This window comes from Lepidochelys olivacea (assembly GCF_965140295.1).
Source record: "Lepidochelys olivacea isolate rLepOli2 genome assembly, chromosome: 16".
Classification (NCBI taxonomy): domain Eukaryota; kingdom Metazoa; phylum Chordata; order Testudines; family Cheloniidae; genus Lepidochelys; species Lepidochelys olivacea.
Genome location: NC_140426.1, coordinates 23,527,741 through 23,547,879, shown reverse-complemented (window position 1 = coordinate 23,547,879; position 20,139 = coordinate 23,527,741). Strand labels below are relative to the sequence as shown.

The 20,139-nt window shown below is 45.2% G+C and overlaps 1 protein-coding gene across 3 annotated transcripts in view; it reads right to left on the bottom strand.

The window, feature by feature from the left end:
• Positions 1–20,139, bottom strand: part of DAB2IP (DAB2 interacting protein) — a 263,147-nt gene that overhangs the window by 194,134 nt on the left and 48,874 nt on the right. The gene's annotated exons all lie outside the window — the stretch shown is intronic.

The window sequence follows — 20,139 nt, the reverse complement described above, 5'->3', positions numbered from 1 at the left end:
AGCACGACTAGGCAAACTGGTCTCTCCAGCACCCTTCAGCTGCAACTGCTGGAAGCATTGTTCGTGCTGTCAGCCCCGACTCCAAGGATTCCATCCAACATCTGCTCCCAGCGCTTGCAGAGGCCAGCAAGCTACGTAGATGCGAGACTCCCCTAAGCCTCTGTTACCTTGGCAACCATCAGCTCACATAAAAATACTGTCTGAGAGACAAGACTAGCATATTGCAACTCCCAACGAGAGGAAACATTCGGACTCGGGGTTCTGTTTGACTCAGCCTGGCACCGCTGCCAGGACTCTCTGCCAGGCACAAGGACTCGCTCACTCCATGCCACCGCGATTGGAATAAGAGATTGACAATAATTCACTCACCTGTCCAAAAAACCCCAATTGCTTGCTTCAGGTGAGTGGAACTGGACAAGGCTGTTTTAAATGTATCACCAAATATCTTCCCCCCACCCCACTCCTACAATGTGCAGCTTTAGAGTAACCTAAATACACATCCTACAGGCAGTACCTGCATAGAGAGAGGACAGACCTATGCTGGACAGAGAGCAAATACACTGTGCCTCCCCTCTCCCCTATGAAATATAAGTAGCAGTCACCGCAGTGCTTTAACTCTAGCATTAAATATTTTAATAGCAAAGCTTCTAATGTGTTATTTGCTTATTGCTATGAGTTAATGGCCAACATAATCTGAACGTTACATTTACTCTTGGAGCAATGTAAGGCAATAAAAGAATCATGCTGCTATGGTGCCCAGCCCTTACAGGAGGGGAGAAGGGCTGAGGGGACTGGCATAGTGGCCATAAGGTAACAACACATTTAAAAGTAACAAAACCATGGTCATAGGAGCCCAGAGAGCAATTCCACTCTTTGGGACACATGGTCATAGCCAGTTATTTCACAAGCTGAGATCTAGCATGTGCCTCTTCTCAGTCCTATCCTCACTGAGGTGGTGGTGACATGCTTAGCCCAAACCAGTATTCTGACATACGAGAGAGTGGAACCTCACTTGCAAGTAAATTGGGGCAGTACCCCCACCTGGGGCCCATGGAGCATGTTCAGCCATGCCAGGCTCGAGCCTATTACACTTTTCCAACCAATCCTGGGAACCGGTTCTAGGTCTCTCTGGGTGACTCCTGAATATAAACAAATGCACTCCTGCATAGTGTAAATAGTCTCTCTCTCAAGAAGAGACTTGTGAGAAGAACCAAGTATAGCTAAATGAAACACAGACCTTCAATTTGTCCATTCTCAGAAAAACACCCCTTCCCAAACAGTGTCAATGGGTCAGATAAGATGTTCCTGGGGTATCAGGACTGCCTGGAGCAGTGTGTGCAGGCTTCTGATTCACAAGCAACTACCTAGTTCGCAACTGTATAAAAAAAAGAGACATTCAGACAGGTAAAGGTGACTCAGATTCACCCAAAGGCCATTTCACCCATGAATGAGGCATGTAACCTGTATTCACAGGCCAAGTCATTTTTTCAGAACCACTTGTTTCATTGGAATGGGGATAGAATCAACTGGAAGCAATCTCGAGAGGTCATCTAGTCCAGTCCCCTTCACTCAGGACTAAGTATTATCTAGACCATCCATAGCAGAACATGTCACCAGGTCATGCTACAAGAGAAATGTACAAGACAGTAAGGGCCCTTTCAAAAAGCACTGTAGCTGTGGAAAATATAGCATTTTCCTCTCTATGGAACAGGGAAGCGAGAGGAAGCCCACTAGCAAATCTGGGGGTCTTTTTAAAAAAACCCGAAACAATAAGTCTCAAAGGTTATATCCTCATCTATTGCCTCATAGCCTTGCCAGACCACTTATCCTTTCATGCATGCCTTAGACATCCCCATATTTGCTATGTCACTCTACAGTCTCTTGCCTGTCCAGCACACAGAGAAACAGACTTTTTGTGTGTTACCCAACTTTAAACACAAACAGAGTGAAATTCACCTCAGAGAAAAGCCAAGGGAAGTTAGCCCACACAGCAGTCTAAATCTAGTTGTATAATCACTGGCCTGAGTGGGGTATCTGGGCTCTGAAAGGGAGGGAGAAGCATTTCGCTACACCAACATAGCCTCTCCATACCATTATTTCCTCCAAGGCAACCGAAAGATCTAGTAACCTTCTCTTGGACATACTGTAGTTTCTGCCATACCAGATCAGACCCTCAGTCCATCAAGTCTGGTCTCCTAGTATGGGCAATAGCCAATATGTGATGCTTTGGAGGAAGGTCAAAGGGGAAAAATGCAACTGGCTAATTATGCATTCTTCCCTAACCCCTGTGGCAAACCGGCTTCAATCCAGAAGCAAGAGATTGTACTGCCTTTATCTCTGCAGGCCTAGCTACAAATATTATATGTCGTAACTTTATCAAGCCACTTCTTTAAAATCCAGTGACAGCTTTTAACTCTGGACAGGGAACTGAGAATGCAACAAACATTTTTCTGTAACAAATGATCACAGCCATCTCACACTATCTTACATTTCACATCTTGACAATTGCTAGATGATTCGAGCAGGGCTTGGAAATTAAAATTGAAGATTGCAATAAGACATTACATTCCTTCTGTTCCCCATTGTTTTAACATTCATCGCCACCAGCAGGAGAACACACTGTGCCATTTTCAGTTTTCATTGCCAGCTTCAGTGGGAGAATTAGATGTCAGAGATTTTAATGCCGGTAAATTATAACAACACAGTAAACTTACGTAGTGTGTGTTGTTCATACATAAGGAACTTCACAAGAGTGGGAAACTATTATTTCTGATTTTTATAGATGGGGTAACACAGACCCACAGTGGGGAACTGGCTTGCCCCAGGAAAAAAAAAAAGAGAGAACAAACAGGAATTGGTTTCTTGGGCATGTCTGCCATGCTTTTGTGGTATAACAAGTAGAATAAGACTACCCATCTCATCTTCACTGGTGACCATAGACAAGATTTGAACTCTGCTCTCTACAGGGGATGCTAGTTGCATCTTCCAGCACCACTACTCCTCTACTCCAGTCTTGCTACAATCTCCTTGAGAGTCCCTAGTGGTTAGAATAGAGTATTCTGCTGGCCTCTGTATGTGGTTTATAAATCTTAGATTGAGAGTATTTTGGAGCAGGGTCTATTTCTACCTCAGTGTGGGCAGCATTTAGTACTAATAAATAAATTATAGGAAACACTGTGCTATTATCTTAAATAGATTAAATATTCAGAAGCACAAAGACAGTTTAATGGGCTATAATACAAATGACAATCCACAGAAAGCTGAAGGAGAACAAAGGATTCCTCCAGAAACAGCCACACTAGAAAGTCATCAGAAACGACAACCTGTATAAGTCCCCTCCTCAACATAACTCAACTTGCACTCCTTGAGCTCCGATGTTACAGAAAGGCCAGAGGAGCTCAGTATTTTCATAAAACTGCCAATGCACCTCTTTGGCAGTTTCCCTTTACAAATCGACAGCAGAATTCCAGCACAACGAAGACTTGGTCTCCCTCCTTGGCACTTCAGGCAGGTGACATAGCTAGAGCCTGGCATGGGCTATGCAAAGAGGGATTTCCCCACACAACCACTCTGCCAATGCATCTCAAGCCTGGTGGCACACTCCTGCTATTCCAGAAGGGAGATTACCTGCTACACTGATGTTGGGAGGGGCTTCCAGGAGGGAGGGAGGTAGGGAGAGGGAGGGAGAGAGTGGAAGAGAGAGACAGACACACACACCCCGACCCAAGGAGACAATTTGCTAGAAACGTATGCCAGGATTTGAACATATGTCTCCAGTGACAAATGGCAAGTGCACTAGCCTGATGTGCCAACAAGCCCCTTCCATAATGACATACCAACCAGCTTTCCCCAACACACACACCAAACCACCAAGCTTCTTGCCCTTGCGTGACACCTAGGTATGCTCTTTCTGGTCTTTTATTAGAGGAATTCTTAACTGGATGGAAAGCTCTGTTTAAGATGTACATATGGCCAAACTCAGGGCCCTATCCTGCACTGCGCTGAGAGTGCTCAGCACATGACAGAACAGTACTTCCTCCATGGCCAACACAGCTGCTGCCCTAGACTCTTATCAGGCCTTGTCAGGATGGAAAAAAGCAGCATTTAGTGTATAAATAATCTCTTTAATGGTGATGGACATGAGCGGGTACAGCAAAGAAATACCTTTCCAATGCTGCCAGATGAACTAGTTCCATCAGCTTGACCTGCAAAGCAGCAGTGAAAGGGTTAAGCGCTTGTGGACACTCCCTCCACTCAAGAAGCGATCTTTTTTCGGGGCAGAGGCAGCCACTCTGGCCAGATGTAGTCTGCAGCGCCACCTCAAAGCTGCCCAGAGAGCTGCTCTGTTCCAACACCTGTACAGGGAGCTCAGGCACAGTGCTCCATTGCCTAGAAATAAAAAGATGTCCAGGTTCCCTGCTCTGCAGCTAAGCAATTCAACTTTTGCAAGTGGAAGGGGCTTGGCTGTTCTTGGTTTGTCTCCCTAAACACAGACTCACTTCTGGAACACAACTGCCCTAATCCAGACAGGAGATTGAAATGATAAGACGACACAGGAGAAAAAAGAAACAAAAGTTTCCTTTGAGGAATGGCTGCTACCCTTATCTGCTGCTGAATCCACCGCCCCGCCTCTGAAAACAAGACAGGCAAACTTCAAAACAGGACAGTTAATCTGGATGTGATCTGGGTTCCTTCTCCCTACACCTTTGGACAAAGCTTATTCATAAGCAGTTAAGACCCCACAGGCAGGAGAAGAAATTTAGGAAGACAAGCATGAAGTCCGAGCTCTCCTTTCACAAGGGATGGGAGTCACTGAATATTGACTGTTTTGCCCAGGCAGTGGTGTTTTTAGCTGAAATCTCACTCCTGAGTGTAACAAAAGGCACAGAGTGCATAACTGCTACCAGCATCCCGAAACCGGCCGGGCCTGTATGTCATCGCAGTGTGGCATGGGAAAGCATCCTACTGCAGAGGAAGAAATAAGGCAGCTACCCCTAGACGTCTTCAAGAGAGGATTGTAGAATATCTCCGTAAAAGTTTCAAGACCTCTCAGGAGGATACAAGGGACATCCCTATGTATGTGAACGGCTACACAGGCCCACCCGCTCCCCCAAACCCCACCTAACCCTAAAGGGGAACAGAAAGTAGATACCAACTCTACCTCCATTTTTGTACTGCAACCTCTTCTCATCCAAAAAACCCCAAAACAATGAGAAGTTGATACCTGTGTCATGTTGGGCTGGGCGCCATCTTTAAATTTAAAGATTGTTAGGGAAAACACATGCACACTCTGACCCGAGCTTCCTTCCCCTTCATTGAACACCTCCATGCTCAGCTGGTATGACTGGGTAGACCATGGTGGAGTCTCAAACTGGTCCTGGCTTGTGGCATAGCTGGACTCCCTAGCCCCCCTTCTCCTGTTTCTCACTCTTCAGGCAGGGATCTTGGTCTAGGGCTCCTCCCAGGTATCCACAGCAGTCTGCGGAGTGCTGCTGGGATCTCCACAAAACATGGCATGCAGCTCATGCTAAGAAAGGCTGGTCTGCAGCTCACCATCAGATCAACTGTTGGCCTCCCTAGCCTTGTGGTACACCTGCCACAGTTCCTTGGCTTTCACACAGCACTGCTGCTGACAGACGTGATATCTCTTTGCCTGCATCGCCCCTGCAGTTTTTTTGTAGATTCCCACATTTCTACAGCTGGTCCGTAGCTGGGCCTACACAGCCTCTTCTCCCCACAGGCCCAGGAGAGCCAACACCTGCTGTCTACTCCAGGCAGGAGCCCGTCTTGTCTCTCACAAACGTTACGACAGCACACAGGACCTCTATCCCATCCAAAAGCCACACACACAGTAAACAATAAACTGACATGTTCAGAGAAACCACTGGATTTATTTTTTCCTAGTTTGGTGTTAGTTTCATGGTTGACTTCAAGTAAAACCTCGCTACGTATTTTTCAAAGATCTTCTGTAATGTGTTAGCTACTCACAGTAATAAAATTGCCAACCACAGCTGAAGTGTCACATGCAAATAGAAAAATCCCAGTCTTAAATAAATGATTACCTGTCATTATTATTTTGTACCTCATGATGTCCAGTTTCTAGGGAAAATGGATGATCTGGTGGTTAAGGTAGAGAATGAGCCCAAGGTCTAGTCCTTGAAATGCCAGACTTCTTGTATGACCATGGGCAACTCTCAGTCTGGCTGGGTCTCATTTTATTCTGGAGACTTATATTATGTTCAAAAAAAGAAAAGGAGTACCTGTGGCAACTTAGAGACTAACCAATTTATTTGAGCATAAGCTTTCGTGAGCTACAGCTCACTTCATCAGATGCTCACGAAAGCTTATGCTCAAATAAATTGGTTAGTCTCTAAGGTGCCACAAGTCCTCCTTTTCTTTTTGCGAATACAGACTAACACGGCTGTTACTCTGAAACCTGATATTATGGTCAGGCACTTTGGTCTCTGAGTATCTCAGCTCCTTGCAAAGATTTAAGTTGTTTGGGGCGTAGACCATCTTTTTGTTCTGGGTTTGTACATCACCTAGCACAATAGGGTTCGGGGCATGGCTGGGACTCTTGGTACTACCACAATACAAAATGATAATAAAATAGGAATAAGTATTCTTACAACCTACTTTGAAGCTAAATTAGTGGATGATGTTTGCAAAAGGTACTGAAATACATGATAGGAAGCGATCAAATTACAGCTAAAAAATGGTGATACTCTTCTAAACTCTACTGAGGAAAAAAAAGCTCCATGCTCAAACCAAGTTCCACCCACATGAGACACCAAGACCTCACTCACAACAGAACTTCAAATTATTATTTCCTTTCACTTTTCTGGCACACCAATCAACCATGAAATACTGACATGTAATTGCCATCATTATACTTCAGAGTTAACATGCATGTGAAATGAATATAGGCAGTTCACACTTTTTAGAGCTATCGTGTTGCTGTCTGGAGACTCAGGTGAACATTCCAGTTTATGCTTGAATCACAATGTTTTCTTCACAAGCATAAGGACCAAAGACTTAACTGTTTTGTTTGCTTTTTAAGTTAAATCTTATTTTCTGAAACAGAAGATGGCAGCCTTCATGAGATACCAGTGACTCACTGAAATGACACCATCCAACCTCTAGTGCTGGATATTGGTATTATAAAGCGAGACGGAAACAAAATCAGCACTATGGAGAACTGTCTGGATGCTGCAAAGACAAGTTCATTAATATCTGTGTTGTGAAGCAGCTGGAGATTCTCAGATGGAAGATGCTAGAGAAATGCAAAGTATTATTAGTTTCAATGGACAAACAAGTGAGTTATCTTTGTGATCTTCAGAATTTGAAATAAAATGAAAGCTTTTTCCTGGGCAGTATTCAGTATTTCCTCGTTACCATGACAAAGATACCCAGTGTACAACTCCACCATTGCCTTGTAGAACATGTCTGTATTCAACTCCACCAGTGAGCACAAAGATGAAAAGATAAAACCAACAGAAAGTTCAAGAGTGAAAAGTTTATCCTGCAAGTCTGAGGGGGGAAAAGCAAGCCATAAAGCAGACTCCTTTAATTGGTACAAGTAAGCAAGTGAATTTCATGTATAGAAGTAACCTTCAGAGATCAAGTGCCTTTATATTTGTTTAGAATCTGGGGGATGCTCTTTTGAATAGATCATATATCATTTATTACTGTTGGCTCTTTCGATTTAAACTTTTAAGTTAAAGCTGTTCCCCTGTCACTGTCATCCAATTCTATTCCTGTCAGAAGTGACAAAGGGCTCAATTCATGAATTTAAAAAGCAGACAGCCTCTGTCGAGTCACCTGCCTGAGAGTGTGCATTCTCTGTATATGCCATTTTTGCATAGGCATATTAATGAATAGTGTAGAGAGAAACATCAGTCATAGCCTCACCTGAGAAATCCAGGTGTCATCAGCTACATGAAAATTCCCACGAAGTTAACCTTACAAGTTATCCTTGCAAACTTCTCAGGTGAGGACCTCTCAGATTCAGATTGCATCACAATGCCTGGCTCGTGCTGATCGAGAGAGCCTGCCTAGCATGTATGGCACTGGGTCCTGGGGAGAACCCTTCACAAGTCAACAGAGCATTAGGGATCAGAGCTCAAAAGGAGAAAAATACACACTTCTCCTGGTCAAATGACTAGTGTATCTATTAGGACAGCCATATGCACAACCCTTGCAGAAAGCAGAAAACCTGTACACACGCAAGAGGGTGGCAAGATCTCAGATTTATCTTTTCATGCTTTCATATACCTACCTCAGCTGCTATTCCCAGCCACGCTGTAAACCCATAGAGGAATGTCCATCTGATGTGAAGTGAGGGGCACTTATGCCAGGTGACTAGGGCAAGCAGAGTCCATCCATGCAGAACCAGGTTGCAATGATCCCTGGAATGTTAATATATCTGTGTCCAAAGGGGACCAGGAAAGCCTCTCTCTCTCTCCCCCATACACACGAGGGCTTAGGATGAAAGCCAATAGCATGAGAAAATATTTCCAGGAACATTCCATGTGTCCAGTGACAGATGCTTATCATGGCAGGTCAAAGACCCATCACTCCACACTCTTGCCAGGCGTGGGCCCTGGCATGCAGAGCACCTGGGCAGACATTGACACACAACATGGGAGTGCACAGACGTGTATATTTGTGAGTCAGGCCACAAAGCAGTCACAGAATGCAAGAAACAGTGCAGCTTGTTAAAGGTTGCCTAGCAACAATGCCCTTGTATGACAAGAGACTAATACAATTTGCACCGTCATTGAAATACTTAGATCAGTCCATTGGAAAAATTGGAGGAAAAGGCACCTAGGAGCCAGCTTGGGTCTAGCCAGGACCACAAGACTGGGAACATTTAGTGAGAACAAGCAGGGGTTAATCAGGAGGCTGGGGATTTTAATGCAGGCAAGTATCATTCAATCACACAGGAAAGAGAAAGAAAAACTCTAGCAGGTCACATTTTGTCCCTGTCCACCTCCAGCTAAGGCATGATTGCGGTTTACAGCCTATTCTCCAGTGCTCTGCTCCATCCTGCTTTAAGTGTCCCAGGCCTAGGTGTTCCACTGCACCTTAGGGAGAGGACTCCCCTTTAACAGGCTCTCCCTGCCACAAACCATGACACACATTGTTGAGGACTCCAAAATGACTCCACTTCCCGGAGGTCTTCGTGCCTTGAACATCATAGATAAGAACACTGTGGCTTGGCTTGACTGACTGCATTCACCAAATAAATAAAATATATTCCTGCCAGTACATTCACCCTCCCCCAGGGACTTTTCTTGATCCTCAGCCTAAACGTTCCTCTGCTCAATTTCATTCCATTGCACCTTTCCCTCTGCATTGGGAAATAATGCCCCTCTTGCCTTGGCCTGGCCACCTCCTAAGTACTCACACTCAGCTGTCACACCTCATACTAGTCATGGATTGGACAAGCTAAGTGTGCTCTGTGCTCTTCATCTTTCCTCCAGGAAGGTGCGGGTCACTGTGAAAAGTTCAGGCAAGCCAAGGCCCTATACTGGAGCAATCAAGTCCATGGCTGCACTCCTTGGGTAGTGCTGAAGGGCTGCTCAGTTACACAGCGGAGGTGTTCACACACTCTGAGGAGCGGTGGCAATACAAGAATCTGGATCGACAGAGAAAGATCCTGCCGGGAGCAGACAGAGTGCGGACTGCATCCTGAGGCACTCACTAGGGAGGGATCACCTGGGTCTTCAATTTGGCCTCTTCTGTTCTTCTGTTGAAACAAAAACAACCCTGCCCTGCACTGTTTGTTCTCTGGTCCACGATTAGCATACTGCCAACATTTCACAGCCGCACAAGGCAGAGAAATATTCCCAAGGAAGGTAGGAGCAGGGTAATTGGGCAATCAGCAATGAACGATGCAGGAACTACTATGAGAGTGACCTTGAAGAACAGAAATGAAGAGCAATCAGAGAAGGCATCGCCCAGGAAAGTACCATGCCAGGGCGAAACAGCCTCTTCACAGACACAGTGTGCTGGTTCTCACAAAGAAGAAACTCCTTTGTCAAACTTTTTGCTGCTGTGACTCATCATCTTTGGTGCTAGATGAGCTGAGCTCTCAACACGCACACCACGTCACTTTCTGGTGACTACAGGGGCTTGATCCTGGTGAGATGCTGAGTGCCTCTTCTGAGGTGCTGAGCTCCATCTCCCCCACCCCAAAGTCAAAAGGAGCATGCAGATCACCTTTCACAATCAGGCCCACGTTAGCAGCTTTGGGTCTCTTCTGAATCCCCACTCTGCTGGCTCTGTGGAACGGAAGAGCACTGCACTCCTTAGCGCTTTCCTTGGCGAACTGGCATGAAATCAGGGCCCTGAATATTTTTACTCCTTTAAAAACAAATCATCGCCAACAAACAGAAATCCAAGCAAAGCAATGGCATGGCCACGACAGGTGCTGAACTTCATCCCACCTCTGCTATCGCTGCCCCTTGATCGCGCTGGTATCCTTGTCTCTGCCCTTGGTCCAGGTTCTCTTTGTATCTATTTGAGGCAGGAGCTTGCTCTTCTTACTCGTCTATAAGGCACCGACAGCAGCTGGTGCTATGGAAATAATAAAGACGTTGTAGACGTACCCCTCCAAGCCAGGCCACGTCAGGAGCCCCTGAGGGTCTGTCTCCGCTGCAGGGCGAGGTAGGACTGCAGACATCCCCCAGCTAGCTCTGATCTAGCCGGCTCAAATAATACCTGCAGCAGCAGCAGCTCACAAGGTCCCCGACAGGCTTGTGCAGCCCACGCTGCAGCAGCTTTGCTGCCGTCACTCTTGGAGCGAGCTAGATCAAAGCTAACTCGGGTATGTCTACACACGCTGCAGTAACGCCTCTGACTGCCGTGCAGACGCACCCTAAAAGCGGTTACTAATCCAACTGTTATTGAGTGGAGTTTGAGATTCTAAGTAGGAGACCAAATAAACCTCTCATCCCTCCAGATGGGTCCCTCTAGATTAGAGCTGCAGTTAACTGGCAGGGAGAAGCAGGCTGGTGTCTCCATCATGTGGGAAAAAACAGACCACAGGCCTCTTAACCTGGGACTTTTCCTGCCCCCTAGAGCCACACAGTTCCTTCCAAAAGGGGAAAGCAGGCACAAAATGCAAACAAAACAGCTTCCTTTCCTGCACCGCAAGCCTGGAGCTGTCAATCAGCAAGTGTTGATTCCAAATGACAATCTTACAACTTTTCCCAAGAATCAGGATATTCCCTTGCTATGAGGTAAAGTTTGGCACACTGAAACTGACCAGTCACAATTCCCAGGCTTCTCCCGATACAAACAAAACACCAGGAGACAGAACATGTTCGAGCAGAATAGTAAATAAGCAGTAAGGGAACATTTCCTCCAGGAGATTTGGTCTATTACATGTAGCCAGACATCTCTTCAGATGAAATTGTCTTCAGCCCAAAAGGAAGCACCGTACAGGGATCCAATTACTAGACTTTCAATTTCAATTGCAAATGGACAATGCAGAAAGCAAGGTGTAAGAGGGGAGTTGCAAAGGTCCATCATGCCAAAGTGCCACGCCCGCACCACTGCCCATTCTTGGGGCACACAGATGGCAGCAGTGACGCTCTGTGGAACAGATTGCCATGGGCTGTGGTAAAGGAATGCCTGAAAAAAGCTACCAAAGGATTGGTGAGCTGCCTTACGTGGCTGGAATCAGATAGGTCACTGAGACGCATTTGATTGAGACAGGTCGTTGTTACTAGAAAACAGCACTTGTATAAGAGCCATGAATGGAGGAGACAGAGGATGCAGTTACTGCTCTTGCTGGTTAGGCAAAGCATCGGACTTAAGCAGCTGCATGCACTAGTTCAAAGAGGAATTATTTTGGAGACGTTCTGTGGCCTGTATTATGCAGGTCAGACTGATCATAGGGGTCCCTTCCAGTCTTAGAATTTATGACTCAAAGAAACTCCACTGAAGCAAGTGGAGTTGTGCCTGCTTACGCCAACAATGAATGTGGCCCATAGAGATTAATACCTTGGCTTGAGTCACAGGCTAAGAGTGAGCGTCATGGTTTCGTTGTAGCCCCCAACAGACATTTGGTCACCTCGCAGAAAGCGCTGCGCAGTCTCGCATGATTGACGGTTAAGACTGGAAAAGCAGAAGTTTCATGTACATTATGGGAGAATGTAGGGGCTCAGAAACAGAACACCAGGAGATGCTGAAGGTCAGGAGTGAGGCGCCTTGGCAGAAATCTGTTAGGGGAAGCTGGATAGATCCTGATCCTGCTGAAACGATGCTCAGTTCTAGCTGGTGCTACTCAGTTTCTTTAATACAAAGTTTAACGTTAAAAAAAAAAAAGATACAACCTGGCTATGAAGCCTCCACGCTAATGCAAGAAAAAGGGGCAGCTGTTTAAAAAGGATAATCAGAAAACACACACACAGTAACCGTCTATGGAATTTGCTGCGGCAGGAGATGGAAGCAAACAGATTAGTAAACTATGAATAAGGACAGCACCTACCAGTACACTGGCTAGGTGGAGTGATCATGGTAACAGGTAGGTTAGAACTACCAGAGACAGATTAGACAGAGTTCACCATCCTCATGCTACGTGGTATTAATCGGTCAGCACCCCGCCAAAAGGAATCTGCCCTTACCCTAGCACAGAGTCACGCAGTCACACATGCTGTGGCAGCTCACACCTTCCTCTGCAGTGCCCAGTAACGGGCGCTGTTGGGACAGGGGCCACTGCCAACGGCTGCCCACACGCAGTGCTGAGCACACCCAGGGCTCTGAAAAAGGTCATTCTTCCCCACTGTCTGCGAAGAGAAAGCCAAAGGAGTGAGGCGTGAAGCTCCTTAGTGACTGAAGCAGGCTTTATTTGTATGACTACAACTCCAAGGAGCCTGAATCATGGATCATGAACCACTGTGCTAGGCACTGTACAGACACACAACAAAAAGGCAGCCCCTGTCCCAAGGAGCTTATAATCTATGTATAAGGCAAGAGACATACAAAGAAACAATAAAGATCAGCAAGTAGGGTTGCCAACTTTCTAACCACACAAAACAGAACACCCCTTCCCTGCCCCTTCTCCGAGGCCCTGCCCTTTCTCTGAGGTCCCACCCGCCACTCACTCCATTCCCCCCTCTGCCGCCTCCCACCCCCCAGTCGCTCACTCTTTCCCACCCTCACTCACTTTCACTGGGCTGGGGCAGGAGGTTGGGGTGTGGGAGGGGGTAGGGGCTCTGGGCTGGGGCCAGAGATGAGGGGTTTGGGGTGCAGGAGGCAGCTCCAGGGGTTTGGGGTGCAGGATCCCAGCAGTGCTTACCCCGGCTCTGAGGAAGCGGCTGCCAGGTCCCTGTGGCCTCTGGGTGAATGGGTGGCCAGGTGGCTCTGAGCAGTGCTTGTTGCCTTCGCACCCGCAGGCACTGCCCACTGCAGCTCCCATTGGGAGCTGTGGAGTCGGTACTCGGGGCAAGGGCAGCGCGTGGCACTTCACTGCCCACCCAGCATCTAGGGGCCGCAGGGATCTGGTGGCCGTTTCTGGGAGCTACATGGAGCTAGGGCAGGCAGGGAGCTTGCCTTAGCCCTGGGCCCCCGCTGCGCCGCCAACCGGACTTTTAACGGCCCGGTCAGTGGTGCCAATCAGAGCCACTTAGGTCCCTTTTCGACCAGGCAGAGAGAGCACTATTACATGAAGCTCAGGAGTTCACCCTTGTTGGGCTCACAGTGGTTTTCCCTCAAGCACTAACTTTAACAATTTATATTAAATTTATAACAACTTGCAGAAAAGTCAGCCCTACTGGAACTTACAACTGAGAGACCAAGAAATAGGATGGGGTGGATGGTCTCTTATGTGCCATGCAGAAATCAAAACATTTCCAAGCCAATATTCCCAGCTAGCATTCCATCAGCATCTTCCTGACATACACTCTTGATACCACAGTTTAGATCACCTGTGCCTCTAAAAGAGAGACCGCAGCCTGCATAAAACCCTGCGTTTATTCCCGCAAGGGGGAACCACATGGGCTGTGAAATTACCTGGGTTGCGTTCATAAAAGGGGATTCATGTTCTTGTAAAAGTACATGTGCCTCCAAATTATTTGGAGACCGTTGTAAAGGCCCACTGAAAATCTGGCTTTGTGTAAAGAATAGCTGCACTGACTCAGCATCTCAAAGGTTTTAGCTCCGTTATAGGCCTATTCTACATCATATCACTGGGAAAGGCATGGGTTTTTTTTCAAGCAAACATCCAGCCCAGGATAAAAGGCAACAGGGAGAAAACCAATTACTTGACTCCTAAGAAATTCTACAATTTTCCATCCGCGTTTTCAAGAAATGTCCTCAAAGGATTAGCCCCACAAGACCTTTATAACTACAGACCTTCAGCTAAAGCCCTCAAATCCAAGAGATACGCAGCTAAAACATACCCCATAGTGTTCACAGGATTCAACTGTTTATGACATTAAGAGTTTGGAGTATTTGACTTTCAATAAATCTAATAAGTTCACATTTACAGTATCCTATGCCCTGTATACACAAGAGATTTTACAATGGAGAGCAATAGATTCCAATCAGACAAATGTCTTTGAAACCTCAAAGAGAGAATGAGTGCCTTTTAGATTAAAAGGGATAATCCCCATCTGACAGAAAATTATTCACACTCCTATAAATCTAAACTTCTACAATACTTTCTGTAGCATAATAATGACTTAAGCACTTGATATCAGCTGTAAATCATTACGTCCGTTCTGCTTTTAAAATGTAGTTGTGATTTCACTGAAGATAAAATAAAGAATTTATAGGACATGGTAGCAAAGTGTATTTGGATTCTTGGTGATCCCTCTCAGACATGACCAGCAACCAAACTCTACAAAGATTAATGGTTTCTATCACTCAGACTCTTTATAGAGGGCATCCAAGGGAAACCATCTATCTGCTCCTAATACTTAAAGCTAGTGCACAAGTTTCCATGATCTAACCATTTAAACTGTCTTGCTTGCTGTGATAAGTAACTCAACCCAGGCATGTGGCTACAGACAGCCTGACCCACACCGCGCAGGTGCCCACTCAAGACTAAGCAGCACAGAGCCTTTCAAAAGTTGTGCTGTTATAACATATTCTTGGTTACAGTTGGCTAATGAACCCTGAACCCTCTCCAGGTACACCAGACCCCTCACCGCAGGGTCAAGACCATCAACAGTCAGATACACTGTCCCTTCCAAATGAAGAATTCCTCCCTTCATCATCTTTACTGAAACAAAAAAAATATGTTTTCTTTCCAACACAACAAAACCAGCTGAATTCTTAATGCCAGAAATGCACATGCTTTTCAAAAGACAATGAACAGATCCACCCCACAGCAAGCTTTCCATCTAACAAAGATGGAAACGAGAGAGGTCAAGCATGGGCGGGTGCACAGACAGCGTTTTAGAGGTGATCACTCTAGGACGGTGGAGTGAAAGAAACTGGGTTTGAACGAGGAGAGGCAGGATTTTTGGGAGAGGGGGACAAAAATTGGGAGTCCATTTCTAGCACAGGATCGTACCGCCTCCTAATCTTTATTTAGCATAATGAAATCTGAACTGCCATACTGAAACAGACCACTGGGCCATCTAGCCTTGGGTCCTGCTTCTGGCAGTGGTCAAAAAACAACCCTTCAGAGAAAGGAGAGGGAACCTCTACCCAGAAAGTACCTGGAATGCAATGTCTTGCATTAGGGGGAGGGCAATTCTTCTCTGACACTACAGGTGATGATCTCTGATAGCACGGATACATTTGCAGTTTGTGAATGAAGCTTTGGCTTTCAGTTAGGGCAGCCATCTCTGCTTATCAGACAGAGAGACCCAAAGCATCAAAGAGAAATTCTTTGTCTTCACACTTTCCTTAGATGGAAGCAACCTCTAATATCAAAGACGTGCAGCTGCAAGACACTCAAGGTCATTGTCAAACCTGTGGTAGCAAGCCATGGAGAGTGTGCCATCTCCTCTAAAACAAACAGAGTCACAACGTATGAAGCTGTGGGACAGTCTCCCAAGGGACGTCCCATCGTTTGGGACATTTAAACTGAGATTGGCAAAGCACTGTGAAGAACAGCCCTGTGCTGGCCCCAGGGGAACGGGCTGGGTGAGTTACTAGGTTCTTCCTGTATTTATAGTTCTAGGATTCAACAACAAATATGTTGCACTCATGTAGCAATGCACCTCTCAAAGCAACGTGCCAATGTAAGCTAATCAAGGCTCACAATAACCTTGTGTGGTGGATAAATATTATCCCTGCGTAACAATCATACAGAGGTTAAATGACTTTCCCAAGGCTACACAGCAGGTTGGCAGCAGAGCCAGCTTTATAACTCATGACTGCTTGGTTCTCAGTCTGGGGCACTATTAACTAGACAACACCGCCACTTACAAAAATGGTCACCAGACGTTATCTACATAGCCTTGGCAGAATTCAATTTTTATATTTTGATGGATAACATCAACATTCGTTGGTAAGTCTTTTTTAGATTTTTTTCTCTATTTATATTTCCACAGGTGCACAAAATTGCGGAGGGGAGCAATTATTTAAAGATCTAATCCAAAAAGTTAAAGCTTTATAAACAGTTAGCACCAATTGTCAACACCACATGTCAAAGTGTACATAGTAAATATCTTTAAATCAACAATCGTACCTGTTTCTACAATGCTTTTGTTAGTGCATTTGTAACAAGCCTAATTCAAGACTAAATCACTAGATTTTGACTCTAAGAAGTTCTCAAGCAGCACTATTCTGAGGGTGGTCTACACCAAGAGCTACGTCTCTCGGGCAGTGAAAACTCCACACCCCTGAGCGACACAGTTAAGCCGACCTCACTCCTGGTATAGATAGTGCTAGGTTGATGGAAGAATTCTTCCGTTGACCTAGCTACTGTCTCTTGGGGAGGTGGATTACCTCCAGCGACGGGAAACCCCTCCCATTCCTGTAGTGTCTATACTAAAATATGACAATGGTGCAGCTGCAGCATTTTAGGCATGGTCTATCCGTGTATCGATGTTTATCAACATTTACTGATAAAAATCTAATCTTTCCAAGCCTGGATACACGGAACTCCACAAACTGTGCAATAAAACCCATACGGGAGACAAGAGGACTGTCTCCATAAATCTGTTTACATGAATGTTCTCCTTTAAAGTCCACTTTCACTGTATGAGAAAAAAAGAAAACGTTTCAGGAGCACATTTTATAGGCTCTTCCTCTGTCTTGATTTATGGTCTGAACAGCATGCAGATTTCATGCTATATCTAGTCATCAGGCTACTTCCTGCCCAGTTCTGTCTTGAAAATGTAAGAGTGGGACCGGGACCCACGCTTTTACGGTCTTGCCAACTGATTTCAAGTTTATAGGGCAGCACCAGCACTTTAATTGTTTGACTTTTATTGACAAATCCTCTGTGCTTTTTAGTAACACGATTGGTACAAAAGCAGCTGCTAGGACCGTACATTTTAGAAAGCAGTATTGTCATCCTTTGTATGCAAGGGATCATGGTTATGCAATTTTGCAGTAAAAGTTCCTCATTCAAATGGGAAGCTCAATTCTCAGACAGATGCTGGTGGCTCCAAACACATTTGCCAGATTTATGAAAATCGAATTGCAATATTAGTGTTTCAGCTAATTTCCAATCAAACAAAAATGTTAACTGTCGCAAAGGTAAGGTGAACTCCATGTAATTCAGACAGAATACCAGCCCTGTACATCTCCAACTATCTACCTTTCCCGGCACTTAATCCTGGCCAGACATCATGAAAATACTTATTAGGCATGGAGAACTCAGAGGAGTGATTTCAAGGCAATACTAAAAATCACTGAATAGTTCAATCCAAATGTCAGTTAAGTCACATTCTGCTTAGAAGAGACTTTGAAAAAAAGAGCAGAGAAGGGGAAAGAAAAATTCCAATGAAAGAACAAACATAGTACATATAACACATACAGGGTATGCTAGCCTCCTAGCTTTTACACCACACAGCACAGGCTACTGACTGGGTAGGGAAGTTTGGGTTTTTTAAATTAAAAAACAAAACAAAAACCCCAATCTGGGGGCAGGGGGGAAACCTATTGGTTTTAAATGATAGGAATAAAAAGTGCAAAAGCTCCAAGTGGTTTTGCAAATCCATAAAATAGATAGCTCCAGCCATAGTTAAAACAAGGGTAGGGAACAAGAAATATGTATGGACAACATATATGCACATTACCATACATATCAGATCTAGAGATACACACACACAAATTAATATAGGAAAGCTCATGATACACTTTCACACTTGAACCACAAATATTTAAATCTAATAAGTCATTTAAATGCAAATAAAAACTAACTCCGACCCTGCATTCTACCTGCTTTTCCCCCTTTTCTCCTAACTTTGCTCTGTGTTTGACCCTTGTATCGTCTCCTCTATCACCTCCTCCTGGTTAGGGTAAGGATGAGTGTACTGTGAGTCAACAATAAGCCATAATAACTACAATTTTCTTTTCAATTAATTATGTTATCCAAGACATTCACTTTGAAAGCTTGCAAGTGGTATAAGGAAGATCCACTACACACAGTGACCAGATTTTCCCACTAGCTCCCAAAATATTAGAAAACCGAAATGGAGTTATTGCTCTTTTTAATCTCTGCAAAACAACAGCAGAGATTTTGAGAGGGGTAGGAGGAGATGCAGAGACTGTTAGGTTTCGGCAGTGATTATATTCTACCTAATCATTAGCAGTGGATTTGATACATTTAAAGCAGGATTTTGTTACCCAGCAGGAAACTCAAATCTGTCAAGGTGATTTACCTTTCATTTATTTTTATCTTAACTGTTCTCGACTCACTGGCTAATTATCAAAGAGAGCTGCATTTAAAGTCAGGCTGCAATCAGAAAACCACCATGGGAAAATGGCCCTCGCTGTCATCAGTGAGAGCTGGCTACCTTACTGATTAGAAGGCTTTCGTTATACCTTGGTTTTCCCGCTCTGTAAAATAGGGATGCTACTTCTGCTACTTCACAGGATCAGTGGGAGGTTTAATTAATACTTGTAAAGTACTTTGAGATTCTAGGATGAAGTGTGAATTATCACTGTCTAAATATGGCCCCTGTACTATAGTGTCCAAGTACGATCATCCTCAGTTTACAGAGGGGAAACTGAGGCACGAGGTCATAAAGGAAGTCTGTGATAGAGCAGGAAATTGACCCTGGGTCTACCAACTCCCAAGCTAGCGCGCTGACCACAGGTGCATATGCTGCTTCCCAGCCAGGTCAGAACACAAGGTCTCTACCTAAAGAGTTTACAATCTAAACCGTATAATCTATTATCATCTAACACTATGAAGAAATAAACCTGGCCCTGGTCTCCGCCCATGCCCACAGCCCCCCATGTCCATACAAACTGGCCCTGGGCACTGCCTGCCACTAGAGTACCTGTTGTCCCTAAAAAAACAACCTGTGGCATGAGCAGGCTGTCAAGTACCGCAGGCTCTAATCGCTCTCCCAAAGCGGCAAGGTGAAGGGACAGTCACTAAGAACCTCCGGAGGCTCTCTGGAGTTTGACATGGACCTGCACAGGTTTTCCCTAACCATAACCACTGCAGCCTGAAGTCTTAATCTGGTCACAGCTCCCAAGGATTGCAAGTAAAGGCTTTAGGACGTGGTTGGCTCTAGCAATGGGAAAGGCCAAGTGCCTCTCCTATGGCTAGAGACAGACAGATGCAATCCAGAGATCTGGGCTGCAGGGTTGCATTTAGCACAATAGGTGGCATACATCACTTCAGAGATATTTGGGAAATAAAGACGTGATTAGTGTCTGAACTAATTTCCTTCATGTTGTGAAGAATGTCACAGGTAAGATATGACCCAGTGTAATTATGGAGCAAGATACAGACAGGCTGACTGCTGGCAGAGCTCCAGGGCCCACACGAGTGCATCACCAAAGGCATTACGGCTCGTATCATCATTTTGTCAAATTATCCCTGATGTCTCAGCCACCATTATCTGTGCTCTCTAGAAAAAAGGGAGAGGAGGAGAAATACAGCTCGCATCTTCAGAGGGCAGAGCTGGGGAAAGACACAATATAAAGGGGAAAGTGAATCCTGTTCCCATGGCAACTGGAGTTCGAAATAGTATGCAGAAATCAATGTCA